This window comes from Chlorocebus sabaeus, chromosome 29 (assembly GCF_047675955.1).
Source record: "Chlorocebus sabaeus isolate Y175 chromosome 29, mChlSab1.0.hap1, whole genome shotgun sequence".
Classification (NCBI taxonomy): Eukaryota; Metazoa; Chordata; class Mammalia; order Primates; family Cercopithecidae; genus Chlorocebus; species Chlorocebus sabaeus.
The window spans coordinates 284,985-311,851 of record NC_132932.1 but is presented as its reverse complement, the minus strand read 5'-3'; the positions used below and the strand labels follow the sequence as shown (position 1 = coordinate 311,851).

Sequence of the window (26,867 nt, the reverse complement as noted above, 5' to 3'; positions counted from 1 at the left end):
AGATTTCAGTTTTCCCAAATTCACCAACATGTCACTGTCCAATACTGGGGTTTTACCCATCCCGGTGGTTGTGAAGTGGTACCTCACGCTGGTTTTGATTTGCATTTCTAAGATGATGAATTCTGTTAAACATCTCATGTGCATTTTAAGGCATTTATATGTCTTTCTTTGGAGAATGTCTATTCAAATCCTTTGTCCATTTTTAAATTGGATTTTTATTAAGAGTTTTAAAATATATTCTTCATATCAGGCCCTTATCAGGATAATGTATCCTGTTCTGTGGGGTTTTTTTTTTACTGTAATAGCATCCTCTGAAATGAACATTTTTCATTTTGATACCGTCTTTTTCGCATCAGTTGCTTGTTATGCTTTAGGCGTCTCATCTAAGGAAACATTGCCTAATCCAATGTAATAGTTTCACCAGGATTCTCCCCTAGAGGTGTCATGGGCTGAACTGTCCCCCTCATCAAGTTTCCCATGTTAAAGTCACAACCCCAGAAACTCAAAATGTCACTGTATTTAGATACAGTGCCTTTAACTTGACAATTTAGGTCCCATAAGATCTTAAGAGTAGGCCCTGATCCAGTATGACGGGTGTTCTTATAAGACAATTTAGACACACAATCCTCAGTGCTGCACACACATAAGAGAAACCTGTGAGGACACAGAGAAGACGTCGTCTACACAGCATGGGGTGAGGCCCCAGAGAATCCAACCCTGCCCGCACCTTGACCCCAGGCTTCCAGCCTCCAGAACAAAGGAAATAAGATGTTGTTTAAGCCGCACGGTCTGTGGTGTCCTTTATGGTACCCAGAAGACTGACAGAATGGGTCTCACAGTCGACTCCTTACACTGGATCCATTTTGAGCTTTGTGTGTAGGGTGAGGAAGGGTCCAGTCCATCCTTTTCCATGTGGATAACCCAGTTGTCCCAGCACCATTGAGTTGTGAAAGGACAAAAGTAAAGCAACCCTTATGTCCTTTCTCCATCAACAGTTTAGAGGATACACTGAAGTATCATGGACAATTTTGTCGGTTTAAGCCAGTGGTTTTCAAAATTTGGGTCTCAGGAACCCTTTGCACTTTATTAAAGATCACAAAAATGCTTTCTCATAAGGCTGGGAATGGTGGCTCATGCCTGTAATCCCAGCACTTTGGGAGGCAGAAGCAGGTGGATCACTTGTGGTCAGCAGTTCGAGACTGGCCTGGCCAACATGGTGAAACCCGGTCTCTACTAAAAGACAAAAATTAGCCGGGCATGGTGGTGGACACCTGTAGTCCCAACTACTAGGGAGGCTGAGGCAGGAGAATCACTTGAACTCAGGAGGCAGAGGTTGAAGTGAGATGAAGTCACACCACTGCACTCAAGCCTGGGTGGCAGAGGAAGACTCCGTTTCAAAAAAATAAATACATAAAAGTAACAATTTGGTTCATTTTACAATGATAAAGTCATTATATCTTAACACAGTCTTAAAGAAGAAACCATTTTCCAAAATAAGCAGCAGCGTGACCAGTTTGTGCTGCTGTGAAAACACCAAACATCTCTGCACCTCAGACAGCAGGGTTCTCATGCCTGCATCTGCGTTCAGTAGGCTGCAGAGCCGTGGTTTAAGTTTATGAAGAAAGTCCGACCTCATGCTGATATACAATTAGGAAGTAGTATTTTCATTGTGTTTTCAGATAATTTTAGGTATTCTCCGCTGCCAAATGTAACAAGCGGCACTTCCGTATAGGCTGTCTGCAACGCGGAGTCTGCGCTCTGGTTGACGGGCCTTTCTGCCCCAATTCCTTCTCAGTCCACTGGTCCATCCTGTACTTGAATGGCTTTTACCAGGCACAGGATTTGTAATCACACATTGGTTAGAAAACACTGGTTCAGAGTTATGAGCAGCTTCCACATTTCATTCTTTGTCCAAAAAAACCACATCAATATCACCACTGATCACATGAGAAAGTGGTGGACACAAGATTTTTATAGTTTAATATTCACTGGAAATCTCAAATGTCTAATCACTGGGAATAATGTAAGGTACTTTCGTGAGATGAAAGAGTCATTTTGTTCATTTTTCAGGCCACACCTGCAAATGCCTCCGTCTGAAGTAGCATCTTTTGTAAGTCATTCTTTATATAAAGGCGGCCGTTAGTGGAAGAAGTGGTTCTGCAGGTTCATAGTTCAGAGGCACCAGTGCTCTCCCTACATAACCATAAAATCCGCAGAACACGCACCTGTGCACACTTTCTCACTCAGAACATTCCAGAAGGAACCCTGAATCCCAGTGCCGCAGCGGGACTGAAGTTTTCTCTCACCCACACAATAAACACAGGGAGCTCCCCCAGCCCCCACCCCGAGGTCACAGCCTTGGTCCTCTGTCTGATCTAGGAGGGCTCCTGCAGCTCCAGCCTAACAGGGAAAAGTAGGCACCCACATGTCAGAAAGCCCTCCCAAGGCCCGGCGAGCACTTCTGCTTATGCCCCAGCCAAGTACGTTTGACGAGGCTACAGCCAGCTGTACGGCAGGCAGCGAGGTACCCAGCAAATACTTCAGGGGTCCCGTTACTGAGAAGGAAAGGTGGACAGCGAGGTACCCAGCAAGTACTCAGGGCTCACGTTATGGAGGAGGAAGCCAGGCAGATAGTGTGGTACACAGCAGGGTTCACGATACCGGGGAGGAGAGGAGGGTGAAGACAAGGGGACTGGAACTGTCTGTCTTAAGCTTTAGCATTTACAAGGCTCGCTGTAGATTATCCGATTTGATCTTAACAGCTCACAAGAGAGGCAGAGGCATGACTGTTTTCATTTCATGAAAAGAGATCCAGAGAACTGATGATGACCATGTGCTCTTCCCACAGGCTCCCAGAAATCCTCCTCAAATCATCTCTCAGTTGTATACATGTGATAATACCTCAGTCACGTCCCCTTCCTGCAGGGGGATTGTAATGCCGCCCTGCTGTTCCTTAGTGCCCCTACCTTCTCCTGCCATGGCATTTCAGCCATGCCAACCATCCATGGGAAGTCAGCACAACCCCACCTCCGCTGCTGCTGATGGCTTGGGTCACCCTTATCTTTCATTTCCACCAGCAGGGACCTGTTCGTCCTTCAAATGCAGCACAAACTCACTCATTGTGTGAAGCCTTTTCCAGCCATCACAACTGTCATGTGTAAAATCAGTCTGTGGAATGCTTCATTTCGGAGGTGCTTATGTTTTCTCATTGGCTGTGATCACGACCAAATTCTGAGCAAACCAGGTGGTCCCCTCTCCCCATCTCTGCTCCAATGCACTTAAAACAAGGATTCCTGGAAGCACCTTTGTAGTCCAATTCACGCATGAGTCTGCCCCACACCCTGCAGTGAAGCCCTGGCGGTCAGGGCTCAGGGCCCCCAGGTGGGTCAGGAGAGCTTAGTGCCCTCTCTGGAGTTGTCACCCAGAGACCCACGGCTGGAAGGGAAGAAACTTGCATCCTGTGAAACATCCAGGCCCCGAGACCCACTCAGGAGCAGAAAACAGGGAAGGAGCCTCAACCAGACCCTCGGGAGGGCAGTCAGCAGGAGCCACGGAGGTCACCGGGAGGGAGGGAGTCAGGCAGTGAGGCCAGAGGTGATGTGGCCGGGAGGGAGGTGATGTGGCCAGAGGTGACGTGGTGGGGGATGACACGGCATGGTTGGGGGAGGAGACGTGGCCAGAGGCAACGTGGCCAGGGAAGGAGAAACGGCTGGAAGTGACAAGAGGGGTCTCCAGACCTCAGACTGTGTGCCTGATTTATAGATGACATTTTAATTATGATGTTATATCTAACTTTAAAGTAGCAATTTAGAACCACTGTGTACATTTAAAACATGGTACAAATATAGCACATTTCCCAAACCAAAGAACAGTGCATTGAAGGAAAAAATAGCAACTCACCAAAAAAAAAAAAAAAAAAAAGGAAAAAAAATTTATTTAAGATCAGAAATAAAGAGATCCTACAGCTCTTGTAGTCCAATCCCCACCCTAATGTGAATGGGGGAAAAAGGGAATTAGATTCTAGTCAGACAAAACTAAAGGCAAAACCGATGTACTTTACTTTCTACTTGACAGAAAACAAGAAAAGCTCATCAAGGAATCCCAACAAATAGTAGCTTTAGGAGTCCCCAAAATGCAAAATTCACCTTCAAATTAAATCAACTGCTAAGTGTGTATAAAGTTATGTTTTTCTTTATTGTCTTCCTCCGCCACAGGGGCTTTTTTAGAACTTGTTTCCCCCTAATTGCCTCCAACACCAAGGAAATTTAAACCCCACAAGTAAACCGTGTCTCGATTCACACACAGCGTCCTTTGGAGCAGACAGTCCGTTGCTCTGACATTCTTCTCACCTAAGCACCGAGTACAGCCTGAGAACGCACAACACGCACACACACGAACTCGGACAGACAACAGGTGAGATACGGCACATGAGCAGGAAGATGAGACAAATGAGCTTCACCGACTTCAACACCGCAGATCCGTGAAGAAGTGACACACGCAGCCTGATCGGGTGCTGGTGACTCCTGGGAGACAGCCAAGGGCAACATTTGGAGAAGCAGCACCACAGGCCAGGAGGGTGTCGGGGCTTCTGAGGAGAGGGGCGACCCGACCAGGTGCTGGGGGCTTCAGAGGGGAGGGATGCCCCGACCAGGTGCTGGGGGCTTCAGAAGGGAGGGGAGCCCCGACTACGTGCTGGGGCTTCAGAGAGGGGGGGTGCCCCAAGCAGGTGCTGTGGCTTCAGACGGGAAGGCGCCTCAAGCAGGTCCTGGGGGCAGCAGAACAAGCCCTGGGTCCCCTTGTCACTTTTCACTCTCTACTCCCGAATCTCACCCTGAAGTTGCAGCAAGTCCAGGTATTCATTTACCCATAAAATTTAGTATCTGTGAGTAACACAAGTCACTAATCCACACCGATCTGAGTCCACAGATACCTCCCAGAGATGTCACCATCCCTTCTGGTAGAGGGGCAGCCCAGGGGCACACGCTACTAGAAAGGGAGACTGTCTCCAGCCTGACACTGCAGAGTCCTCAACACTAAGTCTACCTTCTGGAACCATGCCGTCTCCCACAGAAGCAACTAGGAGCATGTAGGGGTTTTTAAATCTTTTTTTTTTTTCTTAAGACAGAATCTCCCTCTGTCCCCCAGTCTGGAGTGCAGTGGCACAATCTCAGCTCGCTGCAAACTCTGCCTCTCAAGTTCAAGTGATTCTCCTGCCTCGGCCTCCTGAGTAGCTGGGAATACAGGCACCTGTCACCACGCCCGGCTAATTTTGTGTATTTTTAGTAGAGATGGGATTTCACCCTGTTGGCCAGGCTGGTCTCGAACACCTGACCTCACGTGATCCACCCATCTCGACCTCCCAAACTGCTGGGAATACAGGCATGAGCCACGGTGCCCGGCCCATATAGCTATTTAAATTGGACTAAAATTGAATAACATTAGAAGTTCAGTTTCTCATTTACACTTCAAGAATTCTGTCACCCACAGGCGGCCACTGACCAGAGGCTGGTAGAGATGTCACACTCCACACTGTAGAAGGTTTTATGGACGAAGTGGCTCTAAGATCATCTCGGCATCTTTATATTGAAGTTACCAAAGTTTTACTCTGATTATTATAGACATCAGCATTCTCCCATTTAAAAATGTCAGTGCTATTGCAATGATCAGATCTGTGACTTTCCAGAAGCTCTTCTCTTCCTGGACAGAACTGCAGAGCATCTGCACTCTGCCTCCACACTAAGGGACAGCAGAAACCTCCGTGTAAAATCAGGGGGGAGAAAAAAAAGAAAAAAGAATCCCTGGTCCCTCTCCCCTACAATTTTGTGAAACTCCTCTTAACATTCAGAATAACTGCCAGAGTTGCAATAAACAAGCATCCCTTGACCAGGAAGAAACAGGTAAGCAAGAAGAGGGAGACGCGAGGACCCTCAGTGCCCTCTGGGACCCCAGGCCCAGCCAGGACTGAGAAGGGCAATACAGCCCGGCAGATCTGCACACCTGATGCGAACCGTGCGCACGGTTTCCCCGGGCCTCCGTCCCCTACTCTGCCGTCACTGGCCACTGTGGCTCTGGTAGAGGCAGATCCCTGAGCCCCAACACCCACAGCCAGTCCCCTCCTTGCAGGTCTCAGCTCTGCTGTCACTGCCTCAAGTGCCTCCCTGATGCTTCTCATCTTCATCCGCGTACCGTGTCCCCTCTACACCGCAGTCCTTGCTACCGCCCACACCTCCACGGAGCCTGGCACACAGGTGCCTGAGACGCCCCAACAGGCGGGCATGGCAGGGTAGGGCTTGGAGTTCCAAGGGCCACATCCCACATACCACCACAAGCGCTGCGGAGGCTGTGGAACGGGTCCAGGCCTCAGGCCGGCACTCAGCTTCTCCCGGCCCCAGAGGCCAAGAACATAGCAAGGGAGCGCAGCCGGAAGCAGGATCCCAAATCCCCTTCCTGTTCCTCAAGAGGAAGGGGGCCTCGGGGCACAACTCTACCAGCGCCTTCCTCCTGCCAGGCTGCCTGTCACAGGACCGACACCTTCACCGCAGGGAAACCCACCAAGTACCTCCTGTGAGGAGAAAACCACCAAGTACCACAGGAGCCACGACCACTGGCAGCGTCTACTGAGCCCAATTAGTGACAACAGCAGCCGGGCCCCTATGTAGCAGCACCGACTCTGAACCTGTCCCGCACACCACAAGGCTGACCATCCTGAAGCTCAGCTTCGACTCATCAGGGGCCTCTTCCAGGAGAGCTCGGCATGTCTATCTTCCCTGGGGTCACAGAAAGGTGAGGGACTCAGCCCCGAGTGTGAACAGAGTCAAGCTCCCACTAGCTGTGCAGACAACCTCCCTAGCCCTGGCCTGGGAAGGGGCCAAGCCCAAACAGCCATCTTTTGCCGCCACAGGTACAGAATTCAGCCAGCTCTCTCAATGGAGTCGTGCCACGTCAACTCCAGGCTCCTCAGTACTCTGGGGTTCACCTCGGGCCGCTGCACCTTTGAAACGTGGCTGTGGACTCCTCTAGGCTGCTCAGTGTCACGGCCCATTTCATTCAGACACTGCAGGCCCCTGCTGTGGTGTCAATACCCAGGACACCCCTGCCGGCATCCTCCGAGATGCTGCTGCAGCTGCAGCTGCAGCTGCTGTGATCTGAGAACAGCCATGCACAGGCATCAAAGGGAGGGCTCCTCAAGTCTCCTCCGAGAGCAGCGGCTACAGCTTTGGAGGACGTTGCACTGAATCCTGGGTGAGGCTGGCTCGGTCTGCAGTCTAAGCCTGGTTGCTGGGGAGACACACTCTGTTGTAACTGACAGAGGCTGTTGGTGGCAGCTCTACCAAGACCGAGATGGCAACTAATCTGAGATTTACTATCTATACTTTCTATCTGATGTGTGAAAGGAAACATCGTGAAGTTCCAGTAGCAAGGAATTTCCTATCATCTATCACATGAAGATGCAGCAGAAATACAGCTAAAATGTTAGTAGGGTCTTTGCAGAGGAACAGATGGGTCTATTTCAGGAAAAGTGCTTGCTGGCTTTTTAGAAACAGAGTGAAATCCCTGCCAAGTAAAGGTTTGTACTTTTGCTCTGGAAACAGAGAGGGAAAGTTCTTCCTTATTATTCAAATACATTAACTATATTTAAGTGTTCTTGTAAACTAAGTATTAAATATTCAAAAGTAAGTAATTCTGTTCGGTCTATTTCATTCTTTAAATGCAGCTTTCAAAGACGGACAAACACCTGGCCGGGTGCGGTGGCTCGCGCCTGTAATCCCAGCACTTTGGGAGGCCGAGGCGGGTGGATCACGAGGTCAGGAGATCGAGACCATCCTGGCTAACACGGTGAAGCCCCGTCTCTACTAAAAATGCAAAAAATTAGCCGGGCGTGGTGGCGGGTGGCTGTGCTCCCAGCTACTCAGGAGGCTGAGGCAGGAGAATGGCATGAACCCGGGAGGTGGAGCTTGCACTAAGCCGAGATCACACCACTGCACTCCAGCCTGGGTGACAGAGCAATACTCTGTCTCAAAAAAAAAAAAAAAAAAAAAAAAAAAAAGAAAGGTGGCAAACACCTCATGTCTGCCCTGACTCCAGCCATCTCCATGGAGTGGACAGAGCTTGGGAAAAGTTCACTGTGGAGGACCAGAAGGCCAGGCCGGGCCTTTGCTCAGCAGATGAGCGAGAGGGTCAGCCACCCTAGGGAAGAAGCCCACATTTGCTATGTTACTGATGATATCCACATACATTTCTATTTTGCCTCCCACACACAGACCTGGGATCCATGTTTGAACAAGCGGCTCCTGCCAACAGAGGCTCCATGCCATCATTTCCCTGACCTCCCCAACAAGAGCCAGGCCAGCCAGTGTCCCCACACGGGTCCTGGGACCCAGGAAGATCCGGGTCCTGCCCCTCTTCTCCCTCATCCCTGCAGCACCTGGCTTGCTGTGGAAGTCCAGCAGTGCTGGCTGAACCCATGTTCACCTGGGGTGTCCAGGAGAAGCCTCTGGGCAGAAATCAGCTGGGAAGCAGGGCTATGTGCGCTGGCAGATCACTCGAATGGATTTGCAGAACCGAGTTTTCAACACAGGTGCCACCATCAAGTCCCTCAAGCCCCTTGTGAGCCTAGAGGCACAGAGCCATTTGCTGCACTCCCACAATCTCTAACCACCCTGCACAGAAGCCTAGTTTATCCAAAAGACCATAAAATTTTGTGTGTAAACAAAGTTTGGCATAATGAATTAAAAGTGAAGTCACCACTTCTATTTTCCATTAATCCATTCATTCAAACAAGTATCTCTTGAGTATGTGCATCGAATACTGTGGAATTAGGATTTAGTCCATGCCTTCAAGAAATATACATCACAGAAGAAAAGGTATAGCTTGTAACTAACAGTGCTGAACAGGCAAGAAATACACATCGCAGAAGGAAAGGTAGAGCTTGTAACTGTAACAGTGCTGAACAGGCAAGAAAGAAGCATCATAGAAGGAAAGGTAGAGCTTGTAACTAACGTCATAGAAAGAAAGGTGTAGCTTATAAACTAATAGTGGTGAACAGGACAGAATCTCACAGGCTCATCAGGAGCCGCCGAGGAGGAAGCCATGATTCATTTCCACCTGCAGTAGACAAATGTTTCCTGGATAAAGTAACTTTTCTACAGTGATATCTGTTCCCTATTGTTTCGATCTTGCTTGATAAGGGTATTAAATCACCACTTTATGTGCTGCTTATATAAAATACATCATTGTCAGGGGAGGTTATAAAATAAATACTTCACACAAGCTTGGGCTGTGAATGGTGAGAGACAATGGGACAATGTGTTCCCGTGTTCTCAAGATGCAGAAGGGGCAAGACCCTGGGGTTCCCTTCTCCTCCCCACCGCCCTGTTCCCAGATGAGGGGTGGAGGCAAGGCCGCTGTGCAGTCCTAGAGCTGGCTCCAGGGCTAGGACACTACGCCCGCACTCTCTGCGCCCCATGCGAGAAATACAGCCTGGGGGGCAATCACCAATTGACCTGGCGGTGGAGAGAGTCCTTCCATCAAAAGCCTGTGCTTCCAGGAGCCAGAACAAAGCAGGACCCCCAGGAAAACTGTTCCAGGTGCTCCTGAAACCTGGGCAGAGTCACAGCCTGGCAGGAAGCACCAGTGACGCATGTGTGCCCAAAACTGGGAGGATGGCCAGACGCCTGGAGGCCAGACCGACCTGCAGGAGATGACCACTTCTCTCTGGTTCAGTAGAGATAGACAGTCTGGGCTTCACTTTTGTATGTGGAGCCTCACAGTACAGAAATATCACAAAGGGGTTAGACTTCGTGTACCCTAATTTTTTAATTAAAAAAAAATCACATTTATTGCTACTAATTCTAAATCCAACAAAGAAAAATAAATAATTATGAAAACACATGCCTACAAAATGTAAACCACAATCTCTTTACCCATAGGAGACCCAAAATTTAGTTTACCTTTTCTTCAGTATCATCTCATTTTTTTTTTAAGCCATTACTGAGGTGTCTCCTCACTGCCCCATGAGGAGGTTCATGGGCTCTTCAGGGCTCTTTACTGTTTTGCCGTTTTTCAGGTTTCAGGGCAGGATCATTTTCCCACACTTGTTTGCTTCCTTGATCACCAATTGTTCACAAGGACATCGTTGTGCCTCAGAAAACGTAGTCACTGAACTTCACTAAAAGTGAAAGCAATAAGGACATTTTGGCTGCCATGACAGCATCCTCAGTCACTGAATCTCCCTGGGGGACCAGACACACCCCCAATCTCCTTGTAACCCCAGCATACAGTTATCGCTGCAGCTGACAGGACTGACCCAGCCCGGGGGAGGCATGAAAGCAAAGGGAAGAGAAGGCAGGTGACTCATTTAGGAAACTCGGGTGATCCTCTCAAGTCACATTTCTCAGGGTGTCAAGGGACCAGTCACATGCAGGGAACGTCCTTGGCCTGGCAGGTGGCAGACTCCTGGGACCCTCCTCAGACATGTTAATCAGAGAATCTAAAGGCGGGCAGACTCTGAAAAGTATCTGTAAAGGAAGGACGTAGCTCTGCTGTGAGCCCACTACATGCGGGGTCGCGCAGGACGCCGCTCCCAGCGTCCAGTCTCCATTTCACCCTCCTGGGAGGAACACCCGTCAAGTCACAGAGCACGGTCTTCAGCGAACACCTTCCTGCGCGACCTCCACTGTCGCCCAACCCTGCAGGAGTAGACTCTGAGTAGGGGAAACAAGTCTTTGCTCCTGACCCGGCCACCTTGACACTGGGCATAAGACCAGCACTGCTACGTCTCTGGGGAAAGGAGCGGCCCTGGGCAGGAATGCACTTGGCAGCCCCAGGGAGGGGCCAGGTGTGGAGGAGCAGGCCTCTGCCTGCAGACACGTCAGCACAGCATCCTGGAGCAGAACCTCCAGCCCAGCTGAGCCTACAGATGGCCGCAGCCCTGGACAGCATCTTCACGGTGACGCGGGGGACTGGGCCAGAGTCGCTCAGCAGGGCTGCCCTGAATTTGCAACCTGAAGAAGCTGTACAATCGTACGTGTACGTTGCCTTACCCCCTAGGTTTTGGGGTCACTTGTCACACAGCGACAGACAGTGGATGTGCACGGACTCCCAGGCCACGATGGCCTCTGCCGGCCTCACCCGGGCTGTCTCATCTGGTCCCATGACATCACGTTTCTCAAAGTCAAAGGCTGCCAGGGCCCCCTCTTTTCTTCACAAAGTCGTTACAAGCTCACGATACAAACTGAAAAAAAAAAAAATCTGTAAAATACAACATATGACGCAATGCAGGGTGAATGCCCAGGCACATACACACGCAAAACAGGTGCATGCACACATGAACAGGTGTACACGCATGAAACGGGCACGAGTGAAGGTGTACACGCGTCAAACAGGTGTGCATACACACATGAAAGCACCAGACATGAAGGACTGTCTTTGGGAGCCTGGTTTTTAGACATCTCCCTCACACTTTTACATCTGCACGATCACAAACACAGCACACCCCAGTACTGAGGGGAAGCCCCAGCTTCTCATGGGGGCACATGAGGCTTTTTATTTATGCCACAGGTTGCATCACTACATTCTAGAACTGCAAGGCCCCGCACTGCGAGGACTGGGTCAGGTCCACCCTGTGCTCCAAGGACCAGGCCGCCTGCCAGCCCACACGGACCTGCCCCTCGGATGGTGCGGCTGCTTCTAAAACAGAGGCTCAGGCCCACCCAGAGATCTGCAGTACCTGTTATTAAATCAAGACTTGGCTGTGGGTAAACGTGAAGATTTTTATTAAACATGACTCTGGAACATTCAAAGGACCATAACTAAATGCTCCTTTCGCAGTCTCAGCGTGTCCAGACACTCATAGAGAAGGCCAGGGCATGGGAACCCACGGAGCCCTGACAAGGCAGACTCGGAGCTGTGTGGCTCAGTTAGCACAGATTTTGTGTTGATACTTGCCTTTTACATTCAGATTAAAATAAAAAATCTGCAAAAGTAGCTCACATTCTATTTCAATTCTCTATTTTTGTAGTAACTGGGGCCCTTTCCCTCTGGTTTCCCAGCCAAGCAGTAAATAGGCCCAGCTGGGATTTGTCAAAGTCTGGGCCTCTGTTGTAGAGTAAGTGAGGGGGGTAGGGAGGGGAGCCTGAGTGGTGAGGAGGATTGGGGGATAGGGAGGGACAGAGGGAAGGATAGAGAGAGAGAAACCGCCGAGGGCTGGAGGCAGGAGGGATGCTCCCTGGCAGTCTCAGGCTCCCCGTTCCAAGGTAACTGAGCTGGCATCACGCATGCGGTGCCGTCATATGACTTGGCTGACAAACGCCAGAACTGCAACAAAATGCTTAAGGAGAAGAGTAAGCACCAGCATCTTCAGATTAGGGTAGAGTCCCGGTTTCACGCTTGCCTTGTATCACATTCTATAAATTGTAAAGATAACGCATTTTCTTACCAGCCACACTGTTCCCCAAATACCAACTATAATAAAGACCAGACAGCATCTGAGTACTGAGCGTGTGTCAAGCCCCGTGAGGTAGGCATCATTTACTTTGCTAGAGAAAGAAACAGGCTCTGAGAGAAACTTTCTGAGGCCAGGCAGCTGTGTCCAAACCCACCTCGCACCTCCTGACCCTGAACGTGGAGGACCCAAGTCATTCATGTGAATAATTTACCTACCTGCCTGTCAGATTGAGATTCAACCCCCAGATCTAATCATCTCTATGCAGGAATGTGTCAAGGAAGGTATACCATTCTATGAGTTTGAGCTGGGGGAACAAAGGCAGGCACCCTCGACACACATGTGGTATGGAGGTACGCGACCAGTGCAGGGGTGGACAGGAGCACGTCCAGCCCTGCCCAGTCACACAGCCACCCTGCCATGCCAGTGCAGGGGCCGCCACCGTGTCTCGGGGAAAAACAGCTTCTCCTGCACAGGAATCTACCCATGAAAGTGTGTTGCTGAGCAGGTTTCAACCAACATCTCAGAAATCAGACACTGTGTAACACGCTTATCTATACAGGCTGCCTATGTCCGGGAATCACCAATAATTCCCATCTCGCCATCAATTATTTCTGGTAAATACTCATTATTCTAAGTTAACTGAGACAACACAAGAACAAAATAATGGAAATGTCAGAGTCAATCAGCTCCACCTGCTGAAGAGCTGGGACTAATGATGAAACCTAAGGAATCCTGGAGAAGGCAGCAGGACCCCAGTCCCCGTGGACCACCCCAGCCTCCTTCCACAGGAGAGTTAGTCGTGGGGCCAAGGAACGGCTTTCAAGGAATCTCAGAGGTTCTCAAAGTCTTGAAAGTTTAACGGGAACTGAATATTTGCATCTGAGTCACACGAGCACATTAAAAGTAAAATTTCCTCTTTCCACTAGAATTATGAGCTTGCAGCGGTGACACTGGCTGTATCTCATGCTCCTGAGATGTTTGGGGGCAACCGTGCATCTCGGATGAGTCATTTATAACGATGAAAGCAGTGCTTGGGCTCTCGATCCAGGACCACAGACCCCACCAGTGAGGGTCTAAACAGGACAAGCCTCGGCCTGGAAAGGCTGGTATCCGTGCGGGCTGGGAGGAGCACCAAGAAAACTCAGGGGCAAGCCCCACGCAAGCTCGGCATATCCTACCCCACGCAGTCGGCATCAGCCACAGGGATCTTTTGTTGTTTTTTGTTCAGGAAGGAACATATTAAAAAGCCTGGGGCCCAGGGCCTGTACTCCCCAAAGCTCCCCACAGAGCCGGGTTAAGTGACACCTTCCCTCATGTTAAAGTCAACTATATATGGCTGCTGAGGGCATCTCAGAGCAGGTGCAACACTGAGCTTTCCTGCTGTCTGGGGAAAGCAGGAATTCCAGGCCTCTGCCTTCCTACCTCCCCAGAGGCTCTAGCCCAGGTGAGCTCAGCTTCTCCCAGGTAAGGAGCACAGACCAGCTTCCCCCATGCTCCTCAGGTCACACAGGAGCGGTGCAGACCCTTGCACCTTGGCACGAGCCCTCGCAACCCACCCCAGAGGCAGCAGCCCAGCCCTGTGGCCCCAGCCTGGCAGGAGGCAGCTGCTGGGGCCCCTGCTCAGGGTTCAGCACAGCGAGGTCCAGCCACAGCAGGGGAGACATCCACCACCCGGCCATTCGTCTTTAACCTAAAACAGACACGGGAATTCAGCAAGGGGTTCCTTCCCCTGACAAACCGTCCGTCCTGTTCTCATCTCTCCCTCCTGCCCCAGTACTGCACCCAAGGCCACCCAGCACTGTGCCCAAGGCCTGACTCCCAGTTTCACAGGGAATCCAAGATGATTATGATTTTGAGAAACTGGGAGCTACATAGAAAATGAGTTGGTAAAGCCAGTGTCCACTGATCCTCCACTCCACACAGCAGAGAACAGTCCTCAGGATAAAACCCACGGGGCGGGGAAGACGTGATCAAGGCGGGCAGGACAGAGGAGCCACAAAGCCAGTGGTTCAGGGAACAACGCCACGTGAACACAAAGCTAAAGTACTCAGCGGCTGGAAGACAAAACACAGGAGACAGAAACAGTGAACGTTTAAAGAGAAAAGAAAAAAAAAAAAAGCCTCACTCTTAAGAGTCAGTCAAGATTTAAGTTCTCAAGTCACAATGTATCAGCACAGACCTCTCATAATGCCTGAAACTTGGGGCAGTAAACACGTGAATCAGTTCTCCCAAGTCCATCGTTTTCTTTGATGAGCCTCTTGAGTCTCAGGCTGGTTTCAAAGTAAGCCCTTCTCTGTTTGTTGATGACTTAATAATTAACACACTTGAAAACACATTAACTTCCAAATTAATCTGCTAATAAAATATTAATTACCACACTGGCTGTCATCTACAGAAAAAAACACAATCACTTTCTGGTTCTAAAAACATTAGAATTCGAAGCCCCATTGGCCATCTGAACAGCACCTGCTTTTGACAAGGGCATTCCAAAGCTAATCTGAAAAACTAGTCCACGCCATGATCAGTGGGGGGTCAGACTTGCCTCATCACCCCACCTCCCTTCTGGAATTACACAGAACTTAGACGCTTAGTCTGATGGGAAACATTTACAATCTATTATCTCCAAAGCTACCTGGAGGATTCCTTCCACATGACAAAGCCTTGGTCTCCACAACCCCTTATCTGACAACTCTCTCGACCAACTGTCAATCAGGAAATTTTAGAATCTACCTGTGACCTGGACACCCCTGCTTCCAGTTGTCCCACCTTTCCAGACCAAACCAATGTACATCTTACATTTATTTTGATTGTCTCATGTCTCCCTAAAAGCTATAAAACCAGACTGGGCTCTGACCACCTCGGGAATACGCTCTTAGGATCTCCTGAGGGGAGTATCAAGGGTCATGCTAACTCATTTGGCTCAGAATAAATCTCCAAATGCTTCACAGAGTTTGAGTCTTTACTGACACACTACCTTTCATGGGTATTCATCTGGGGGACTCACAATCAACTGGAGGCAGCTGTTGCCCACTGTGCAAAAGTCTCTGCAGGACTGAGCCTCTGGCACGGGGACTCCAACCCCTGAAGCAGCAGCTCTCCCATGTCCCACGGCCTGATAGACCTGCACCTCCCGGGCTTCTCATTTCAGAGTCTCAGCAACAAATCTACCAAATGTGATCAACATCACAGAAGATTCCTCGAGGCTTTTGGCTGTTGTTTCTCTCCAAGTTTACTCTAGAACCAGAATGGCAACACTCGGAACAGGATGGTTCTCAGTCACTGACCCTCCTGGTAAAAACACTGTCTCCAAGAACCTTTCCCGCCAGTCACAATTTCCTTCGAGTCAAGCTCGAAGGCCACCTCCCCAAGAAGGAAACTTCTTCAATCCAACAATCACAGCTCCTGTTCCCATCTAGAGCTTGTCTGCCAGGAAGGGAAGACTCCTCATTCCAGAGACAGCAGGTGCCACAAACTCAGGGTTGTAGCCATTGCGAAGTCAAACACTCATGAAATTAATACACTTTTTCCTCCTTGGATACTGACGTTTCCTCTTCTGGAGGTCAGCCAAGGCCATCTGCACGAGTCACAAGCATGATGGCTCCAGTCCCCCCTTCGGTGTCAGCAGTGTGGCTCCGCTCTGAGACCCTCCTGCACCAGCCGGGTCATGCACCTGTTCCCACAACTGCTGTCAGCAGACTACAGTGATTCTAAAATAATCAGCAAACTGAGGTTCCGAAGGATGCATTTTAAAGAAAAATGTGTAAGTTTTACTGCATGAAATCAGCTACATCTTTTGCTACTCCAGAGGCTTTTTGTTTTGCTTTCCTCAAGATTCTCTACAATGATCCCAACAGTCAAAGTTCCCAGTTACAGGCAGAGGGTTGGGCAGGCCGCATCTGATATTTAACACACACACAGAATCCACGTCAAAGGATTTTCCCTGTTCACTAACATCATCAGGACAAACTTTAAGCAGTAATAATCTCCCTGTCTGGAAAACTGAGCTCTCTTAAGAACTAATGCAACAAATGTGTTTGACAAAGTTGCAGGTGGACATTTTAGTGAATGAATCACTATTTCAAGGAGGATAAAGGCTCACTATTCAAAGGCATGTTTTTGTCAAGTTCTGTAATTTCAGCTTCATGCATTTAAATCATGAAGTGAGGCTTGTACCTGATCCATTACAGAATCTCTACAAAACAGAGAAAATTCCATTTCTGCACATTCACTGTCATTCTTTTCCATATGCATACGGATGGTGGTAATTTAAGTTGGCATTCCGACAGGATTTCTAAATTAAACTGTCTTCGACTTTAAACACTACATGTTAAACATTACACACTCCATTGTTAAACATTTATAGTAGGGTCTGTATGGCCAGTTTTAAAGATTTCTTCCTCACTAAAAACAAGCGTTTAACCAATAAATGGTCTACTCTAAAATATTCTAGAGACAGAGATACATTTGGAGAGTGGACACACTTAACACAGAAATACGCAACATCAAACAGGCACAACCAGCAGTGACTGTGGAAGGGGCGCCATGTGAGTGCCCCTAAAAACACACACAAGCCTGGCTGCTTAAAAGGAATGAATATAGCTCAACACTCCTATGTGAACATTGATGTGTCTACTGCCTTACAGAATCCTCCTAGCTGAGCTGCAGGAATCTTCCTTGGAGCCTTTTCTCACCTACACTGCCTACAGGTGCCCACTGGGCTCCCTGGGCAGTATCATGTCTTTGTTTAGAATATCACAGTATTTGGAGGCCTGTTTAATCCCAAATCAGAGCCTTATGATAACTCAGACACCATCCCTCAGGGCTTGTGGGCCAACTTCGGCTAATGCAGGCTGCTCCACAGTGCCCTGCAGATGGGCTTGGTGCATCCACACGATTTTAAGATTTGGGGCTGCCGTTTTCTGCAGTCACAGATGCGCACTTACATATTCATCATGACTGAAGGCAGCACGTGTTTTTATGTTCCTTCTGTAATGGTAATAATCATGGCAACATTTCTTCAACCCTTAAAAAAGCCTCCTAACAGCAGTTGCATTCCACCCCCTTCCTTAAAATTAATAGAATTTACCAAACTAGGTGAAATCAGTCTTCATGAGAAAGTGACAACTCAGTGTTCACACAATGGCATAGTAGCTGGGCATAGAGTGTATGTCAACATCCCAAACTAAGCACCCATCACAGTTATTCCCAACTCACAGGAAAGCTAGAAAAATTTGAAGGCTTAAAACATAATTATAAATGAAAATAACAAGAAACCAAAGTTTCTGAAGAGCATTTATTAGCCAAGTAAGGAAAGCCATTAACCAGTGCTGATTACATTGCATTTGATTACAGCAGCCAAAGACGTGTCCAGAGGAGGAGACTTTTAAAGATTAGTCTTTCAGTAAGAATGGTTGCTTAACAAGTTCACACTACTGGGCTACACCAATCATCAATTAAGAAGCAACATCATCCTGATACCAAAGCCTGGCAGAGACACAACAAAAAAAGAGAATTTTAGACCAATATCCCTGATGAACATCGATGCAAAAATCCTCAATAAAATACTGGCAAACCGGATTCAGCAACACATCAAAAAGCTTATCCACCATGATCAAGTGGGCTTCATCCCTGGGATGCAAGGCTGGTTCAACATTCGCAAATCAATAAACATAATCCAGCATATAAACAGAACCAAAGACAAGAACCACATCATTATCTCAATAGATGCAGAAAAGGCTTTTGACAAAATTCAACAGCCCTTCATGCTAAAAACGCTCAATAAATTCGGTATTGATGGAACGTACCTCAAAATAATAAGAGCTATTTATGACAAACCCACAGCCAATATCATACTGAATGGGCAAAAACTGGAAAAATTCCCTTTCAAAACTGGCACAAGACAGGGATGCCCTCTCTCACCACTCCTATTCAACATAGTGTTGGAAGTTCTGGCTAGGGCAATCAGGAAAGAGAAAGAAATCAAGGGTATTCAGTTAGGAAAAGAAGAAGTCAAATTGTCCCTGTTTGCAGATGACATGATTGTATATTTAGAAAACCCCATTGTCTCAGCCCAAAATCTCCTTAAGCTGATAAGCAACTTCAGCAAAGTCTCAGCATACAAAATTAATGTGCAAAAATCACAAGCATTCTTATACACCAGTAACAGACAAACAGAGAGCCAAATCAGGAATGAACTTCCATTCACAATTGCTTCAAAGAGAATAAAATACCTAGGAATCCAACTTACAAGGGATGTAAAGGACCTCTTCAAGGAGAACTACAAACCACTGCTCAGTGAAATCAAAGAGGACGCAAACAAATGGAAGAACATACCATGCTCATGGATAGGAAGAATCAATATCATGAAAATGGCCATACTGCCCAAGGTAATTTATAGATTCAATGCCATCCCCATCAAGCTACCAATGACTTTCTTCACAGAATTGGAAAAAACTGCTTTAAAGTTCATATGGAACCAAAAAAGAGCCCGCATCTCCAAGACAATCCTAAGTCAAAAGAACAAAGCTGGAGGCATCACGCTACCTGACTTCAAACTATACTACAAGGCTACAGTAACCAAAACAGCATGGTACTGGTACCAAAACAGATATAGACCAATGGAACAGAATAGAGTCCTCAGAAATAATACCACACATCTACAGCCATCTGATCTTTGACAAACCTGAGAGAAACAAGAAATGGGGAAAGGATTCCCTATTTAATAAATGGTGCTGGGAAAATTGGCTAGCCATAAGTAGAAAGCTGAAACTGGATCCTTTCCTTACTCCTTATACGAAAATTAATTCAAGATGGATTAGAGACTTAAATGTTAGACCTAATACCATAAAAATCCTAGAGGAAAACCTAGGTAGTACCATTCAGGACATAGGCATGGGCAAAGACTTCATGTCTAAAACACCAAAAGCAACGGCAGCAAAAGCCAAAATTGACAAATGGGATCTCATTAAACTAAAGAGCTTCTGCACAGCATAAGAAACTGCCATCAGAGTGAACAGGCAACCTACAGAATGGGAGAAAATTTTTGCAATCTACTCATCTGACAAAGGGCTAGTATCCAGAACCTACAAAGAACTCAAACAAATTTACAAGAAAAAAACAAACAACCCCATCAAAAAGTGGGCAAAGGATATGAACAGACATTTCTCAAAAGAAGACATTCATACAGCCAACAGACACATGAAAAAATGCTCATCATCACTGGCCATCAGAGAAATGTAAATCAAAACCACAATGAGATACCATCTCACACCAGTTAGAATGGCAATCATTAAAAAGTCAGGAAACAACAGGTGCTGGAGAGGATGTGTAGAAATAGGAACACTTTTAAACTGTTGGTGGGATTGTAAACTAGTTCAACCATTATGGAAAACAGTATGGCGATTCCTCAAGGATCTAGAACTAGATGTACCATATGACCCAGCCATCCCATTACTGGGTATATACCCAAAGGATTATAAGTTATGCTGCTATAAAGACACATGCACACGTATGTTTATCGCAGCACTATTCACAATAGCAAAGACTTGGAATCAACCCAAATGTCCATCAGTGACAGATTGGATTAAGAAAATGTGGCACATATATACAATGGAATACTATACAGCCACAAAAAAGGATGAGTTCGTGTCCTTTGTAGGGACATGGATGCAGCTGGAAACCATCATTCTTAGCAAACTATCACAAGAACAGAAAACCAAACACCACATGTTCTCACTCATAGGTGGGAACTGAACAATGAGATCACTTGGACTCGGGAAGGGGAACATCACACACCGGGGCCTATCATGGGGAGGGGGTAGGGGGGAGGGATTGCATTGGGAGTTATACCTGATGTAAATGACGAGTTGATGGGTGCAGCACATCAACATGGCACAAGTATACATATGTAACAAACCTGCACGTTATGCACATGTACCCTACAACTTAAAGTATAATAATAATAAATAAATTAAAAAAAAAAAAAAAGAAGCAAGGCAAATGAGTGTGAGTCATTTTCCTTAATCCTTAATGTGTCAAAAATTACCACATTGGTCAAGCTGGTCTCCAACTCCTGACCTCATGTGATCCGCCCGCCCCGGCCTCCCAAAGCGCTGGGATTACAGGCATGAGCCACCACGCGTGGCTGAGAAGTGTTTGACAGAGGCTGAGGGGAGGCTTCTGTCCCTTCCTGGGACATCCACATCTCACCCAGCTTCCGACACCGACTATGACACTCGAAGCATCACAGCAAGGGCAGCTGCATCCCCGCAGTTCTCTGCACTAATGCCACAGTGGCGTGAGCAGCCACAGCCCTAGAGCTGCCACTCAGCCTTATCGTGCTGGCACAAGCACAGCAGAAACTATCAAACCCCCAAGAAGGAGGAGTGGGGACCCAGGGGTGTGAACCAGGAGGGAGGAATGCGGCCCAGGGGAGTACGGAGGAGTGGGGGCCCTGGGGATGGAAATGTGAGGGAGGAGTGGGGGTCCAGGGGAGTGAACAAGGAGGGAGAGTGGAGAGTGGGGGTCCAAGGGAGTGAACAAGGAGGGAGGCGTAGGGGCCCAGGGCAGTGAACCAGGAGGGAGGTGTGGGGACCCAGAGCAGTGTACCAGGAGGGAGGAGTGGGGACACAGGAGAGTGAACCACGAGGGTGGAAGGTGGAGTTTGGCCCAGCGAGTGAAACAGGAGGCAGGAGTTCGGCCCAGGGACTGAACCAGGAGAGAGGAGTGTGGTCCAGGGAGTGAACCAGGAGGGAGGTGTGTGGTCCAGGGAGTGAACCAGGAGGGAGGTGTGTGGTCCAGGGAGTGAACCAGGAGGGAGGAGTGTGGTCCAGGGAGTGAACCAGGAGGGAGGAGTGTGGTCCAGGGAGTGAACCAGGAGGGAGGTGTGTGGTGCAGGGGGTGAGCCAGGAAGGAGGAATGTGGTCCAGGGAATGAACCAGGAGGGAGGAGTGCAGTCTATCGGAGTAGGGAGGAGTACGGTCCAGAGGAGTGAACAAGGAGCCTCTGGGGGTAGCAAGTTCACACACCACAAATACCTCCCAATCTATCCGCGTGCAGGAAGGGGACGGAAACTGCGCAGGATCTGCAGCGCTTTCTCCTCACAGATGAGGAGGATACCGACTCACGCATGAAATCAGAGCTAAAGTTCTACCACAGTGGGAAGACGCTTCACAGACCCAAATGGGTGCAAAAAGAAACCAATCATACAAGATCAGTGGATGGAAAGGGTCAGAAATTTAAGCCTGTAACAAGCTTTCAGAAAAAACTTCATTTGATCTGCAAGATGACTGCAGCTCTGCTGGATCATTTCTGCAAATGTCTAACTCGCGATAAGCAATCTCAGAGCTGTTCAAGGAGTAACAAAATCAACAGTCCTCCTGCCCCTTTCCTCAATGGGAATACTTTATTCTGTCTTCTATTCAAATTAAGTATCTTGCAAGGGAGTTGAAGAAAACTGCATAGCAGATTTTAAAACTTCAATGCTTTTCTCAATTTTCGCCACATTCTGATGCATTTTACTGACTACACGGCCAATAAGCCTAAAGCTTTTTGCATCGATAAAGACAATGCTCCTTGTAGCAATAGGCTTTTTCTTTTCTATACAAAGATCTATAATTTCAGCTAGTAAAATGGGCATTTCACAAAGATTTTGCACAATTCCTAGCACAGATTTTAGCAAAATAAAACCGTTATCTTTCTGCAATTAAATAACCAAGCATAGGAAACTGCACAGTTAACATAACCATTCCATTATTTTATATAAACACAAATGAGAAAGTAGAGTATGCTTTGGAAAACAGTATTTCCACATGACAACGATGAAGCAGAAAACAGTTCCTCAGCCTCATATGACATTTGACAACCGAAGAACTCTGGCCCAAGCCCAGCCTGGTTAAACGGAAATGAAGTAAACATGTGAGTGACCGAGGTGGGGCACTCTGATAGTCACAGTCCAGGAAAGAACAGCTAACATCTTTCTTCTTCATGGGAAAACCAAAACATACTCGAGAGACCTTGATTCTTTAAAACACAGTCTGCCCCAGTACTAACCTTAAGCTCCCATTGATCAAGATTGCTATAACCACAGAGGTGTTTTTCCAGGCCCTCGAAAATCACGGACATGGTACATACACAACGTTTTCAAACACTCAATGCTACCAATTTGTTAAATGCACTGTGACACCGGAGGTCTTGTGCAGGACCAGAAGTGTCGCAGCCTGGTTACCTGTCCTGGTGTTCAATGCTTTGTATGTGCAAAACCTGCTGTTACAATTTACTGGGCTTAATGTGATTCAGTTCATCACAGAAGAGAGCTATGACATTTACTTAATTCCACGCACAGATTCTCAGGTTCACCTTCCACGAGTGACTGTTCTGTCCACGAGACAGTGGAGGGAAGACCCAGAAAAGGCCTGGGAGATGCCAGGTGCTCACAAACTGGTATCCGTCTGCTGGTTCTGGCTTAAAGGAAAACAGACATACAAGCAGCTAAAAGGGCTCACTACACCTAATATCACAATGTTCTCAAGTTTACCTTAGCCAAAAATAAAAGCGGAAAAGCAAAACTACTCCAGGGCATGATTCCAGTGCTAATCTGAAACATGAAATATTTAGAAGACAAAGCTTATTGTGAGTGCAAGTAATATACACATAAAACACTGGTTTCACAAAACCCAGTCTTTGCGATTGCTTTTATAAAAAGTAAAATTCTCATGAGGATCGCATACATTAACTGATTTTCAAATGAAGGGACTGGTAAACTTCAGGGCATATGATTTCTGCCACACATGAGGGGAGCAGTGAGAGAGAAGAGCTAGGATCAAGTGTGCTTCAGTTTCTGCCAAAACAAAAACACAGGAGTCAACTTCCATAGCAAGCTCTGCTTGAGAGCGACAAGATGTTAAAGTTGCAAAGGAGCTTCTCCCTGTATGGGCACATGTGATCCTTGCAAAATCATAGCTCAGCATCATCAAAAATCAGGAAAGAACACAAGCCTTCCAGACATGAAATCCAAGAGCAGAAGGGAGCAGAGTCCAAGCTTGCTCAACAGAACTGTTCCCAGACAACAGCACAGAGGACGTCACAGGGAGGGCAGGGCAAGCAACAGCAGCTTCCGTGTTGCCGCAAGCAGGGCCTGAGCCAGGGGAGCAGTCTCCTCCAACCTGACAAGGAGGCACGAGGAGCCACAGAGAAGTCAATTCAGGGTCCTTTTCAGAAAGGGGCAACAATAAGAAAATCTGGTCTCACCCACCCCATACCCCCTACTGTAGCAGCTAAACTCGCACCTGCGTCTGTCACGTTCCCCGATCCCTCTTGCAGATGCTCTTCCTGCACCCGGGTGCCTGTCTCCGTGCTGCTCCTGAGGCCACACCTGTTGTCATCCACTAGTGACCAGGAATTCACTTTTGTCCGGGAGAAGCAAATGCAGAGTTCACACACTCCTGTACAGGTTTGTTGGCCGAGAATCTAACTGCACTGTCCGATTCCAGATGTGCTGGTACCAAGGAGAACGTTCAATGTCTGGCATTTATAAACCGTATCAGTGGGTTCTCCTGGGACTTCCAGGGAGCCGCACGAGGGACGGAGCTGTTGCCCTGTTACCCTGAGCCAAAGCAAGGCTGAGAGGCACACACCACAGGCCACATCACACTCGAGCACCGACTCGACACTTGCTCGTTCGTGTGTTAAGAGTTCAGGGTACAGGCGACAGACAGGCCTGATCTCAGTCATGGGACAACAGTGACTGCCCACAAGTCCCGTATCTAAGCCCCGACTTGCCCATCCAGCCTTCCTTCAGGAACAATGCCCACCTCACAGTGCAGCCATGAACGCTAAGTCAGCACGTACATACACAACCAGATTCATTGCAATTGTGCTTTCTACAACAAATTAATACAAGCAGGCGCTATCATTGAGACTGAATAACCAATATTAGAACAGAAGATCAGGCCAGCGATGGTGGCTCAGACCTGTAATCCCAGCACTTTGGGAAGCTGAGGTGGGTGGATCACTTGAGGTCAGGAGTTGCAGACCAGCTTGGCCAACATGGCAAAACCCCATCTCTACTAAACATAAATTATCCGGACATGGTGGCACACACCCTGTAACCCCAGCTACCAGGGAGGCTGAGGCATAAGAATCACCTGAACCTGGGAAGTAGAGGTTGCAGTGAACGGACATCGTACTACTGTGCTCCACCCTTCCAGCCTGGGTGACACACCAAGATTCTCGTAAAAAAATAAAAGGTCAAGATGAAAACTGATTGCCAAGGTCCATGTTCCATAAACTTCAAACAAAGTTCATTAGCTGGTACTTGATCAAGTTGTTGATTTCTTCATTACAATCTTGTATATCCTTCTAACATGGCTCAAAATGTTTACATTTGAGCACACCTCGAGTATAACAAAAAATAAAGTGCCTATATTTCATAAATGAGCAAGTTCCAGTAAGACTGCATCCTGCTCTAGTTAATCCTTTGACAACGTAAAACTGAACCATCCTGACATAGCACTGACACATGGTACAAGAATAATGACCTCCAATTAAATCGCTAGATTTAGAGAACACATAAATATAGCTTATCACTAATTCACCAGCGATTAGCAAGATTTTAAAGGAAGAAAAAGTATCGGGACTGTAACTAGGAATAAAGGCAAAAATAAACACGAGAAATTAGTCACGTTTAAATCAATACCCTTTCTGTGGGGCCGTAATAAAGTATACACAACAGGTGTGCAAGCTGTCATGCTAAGCTGTCACCAAGCTCTCTATGAAGGTGGTAAGAGCGTCCCAAGTCGCAGAGCCTCATATTCCTATTTAAATGCTACACAGCCAACACCACACTCAGCACGCAGTGAGAACTCTGAAAGCTCTGAGGAACGCATGATGGGATGAAGGGCCTCAGTCCTGCCATCACCCTGCTGCTTATTAAAAATATAAAACAAAGCCCTGCCTTCAAGGTGCTCAGATCTAACTAGTACAAAGTTTTGCTTTTGACGAGTTAACTACGAATGATGAAGACTCTCAACAGCTGTGCAAAATGTAAGGCAGCCTAATAAGAGGAACTTGGCTGAGAGTAAACCCAGAGATGGTTTTTTAACCACAGAAGAGGAAAGAACTGAAGAACCTTACAGAAAGTTGACAGCAATTTCTATTTCTCTATGGTAGAACCTGGAATTTACCTTTGAGACAGACTGTCCTTCTGTTCTGAAAAATCAGATTATTCTTGCAATCCTCCATCAGGAGTGAAATTCCCAAAGGCATGGAAAACCAAGTGCTAATTTTAAAACTCCCCCAAAAAACTACCTATGATCTTAGATGTGAGATTTAGTATTCTCAAATTCGGAAATGTTTTGCACAAAGTCCTTATTTTCCCTGTTTACTTGAAAGCTGTCTATCCTTTTATCCTAAACATCTTCTTTCTCATCCTTCCAAACAGTATCTGAAGATGAACTTACATATCGTTTTCAATGTTAACAAAGAAGATACTGCATTTGTCACGAACTGTTTATATTCACAACTCTAGGAGGGATTTTGCTACATCGTGAGGAATAACACGAGGCAGGAAATACGCCACGAATAAAGAACAGTAGAAAGTGGACACATTTCCTGATGAGTGCCGATTTCTCATTGAGCTGCTGACAAAGTTATAATACAGAAAGCTAGACAGCTGCTATGTTAGTTCTATGTCACTTAAGTGACCGAGTCATTGTTGTTTCGGTTCCCTCTCTCGTCTTGGGATGAGACACACCTCACAGAGCTGTTTATGATTTCAGGAACACACACATCAATGAAGTGACTATTCCTAAATCATTGCAAAGGGTAGAGTAACCTGCCAAATTTCAACTAGGTTGCAACAAACAACTGTTTTCATCCTACACTCTCCGGTGCCAGCGAGATGGTGTGTTCTTGGATCCCTGCGGGAGCCCTATTCCTGGTGCCATAGAGCACACACATATTTACATCCACATAGTGTAAATTTATGGTACACTGTAACATATGTACCTGCGTAGAGCGTACACACATCCAAATACGTAGGGTGTACATAAGTGCACTACATGCGTACAGAGTGCACACACATCCAGATCCATGTGGTATACATGCATAAAGTGTACACACATCCAAATACAGTGTACAAACAAGTTCACTACGTGTGTAAAAGCATAGAGCATACACACATCCATATAGCAAATGTACATAGGTAAGCTAACACATATGTGCATGCATAGCACGTACACCCATCTATATGCATACAGCGTGCACAGGTATACTATAACCTGTATGTACATGCATATGGCATACACATGCACATCCATATGTACACAGGTATGCTATTTGCTATATGTATACACGTGCGTATAGCATACACTCTTATCCAATGTACGTAGGTGCGCTACAGCATGCATACACATGCGCAGTGTAC

At 47.3% G+C, this 26,867-nt stretch overlaps 1 long non-coding RNA gene across 1 annotated transcript in view; it reads right to left on the bottom strand.

The window, feature by feature from the left end:
- LOC140710659 (uncharacterized) overlaps positions 1 to 26,867 on the bottom strand; it is a 130,875-nt gene that overhangs the window by 48,897 nt on the left and 55,111 nt on the right. The window lies entirely within an intron of this gene.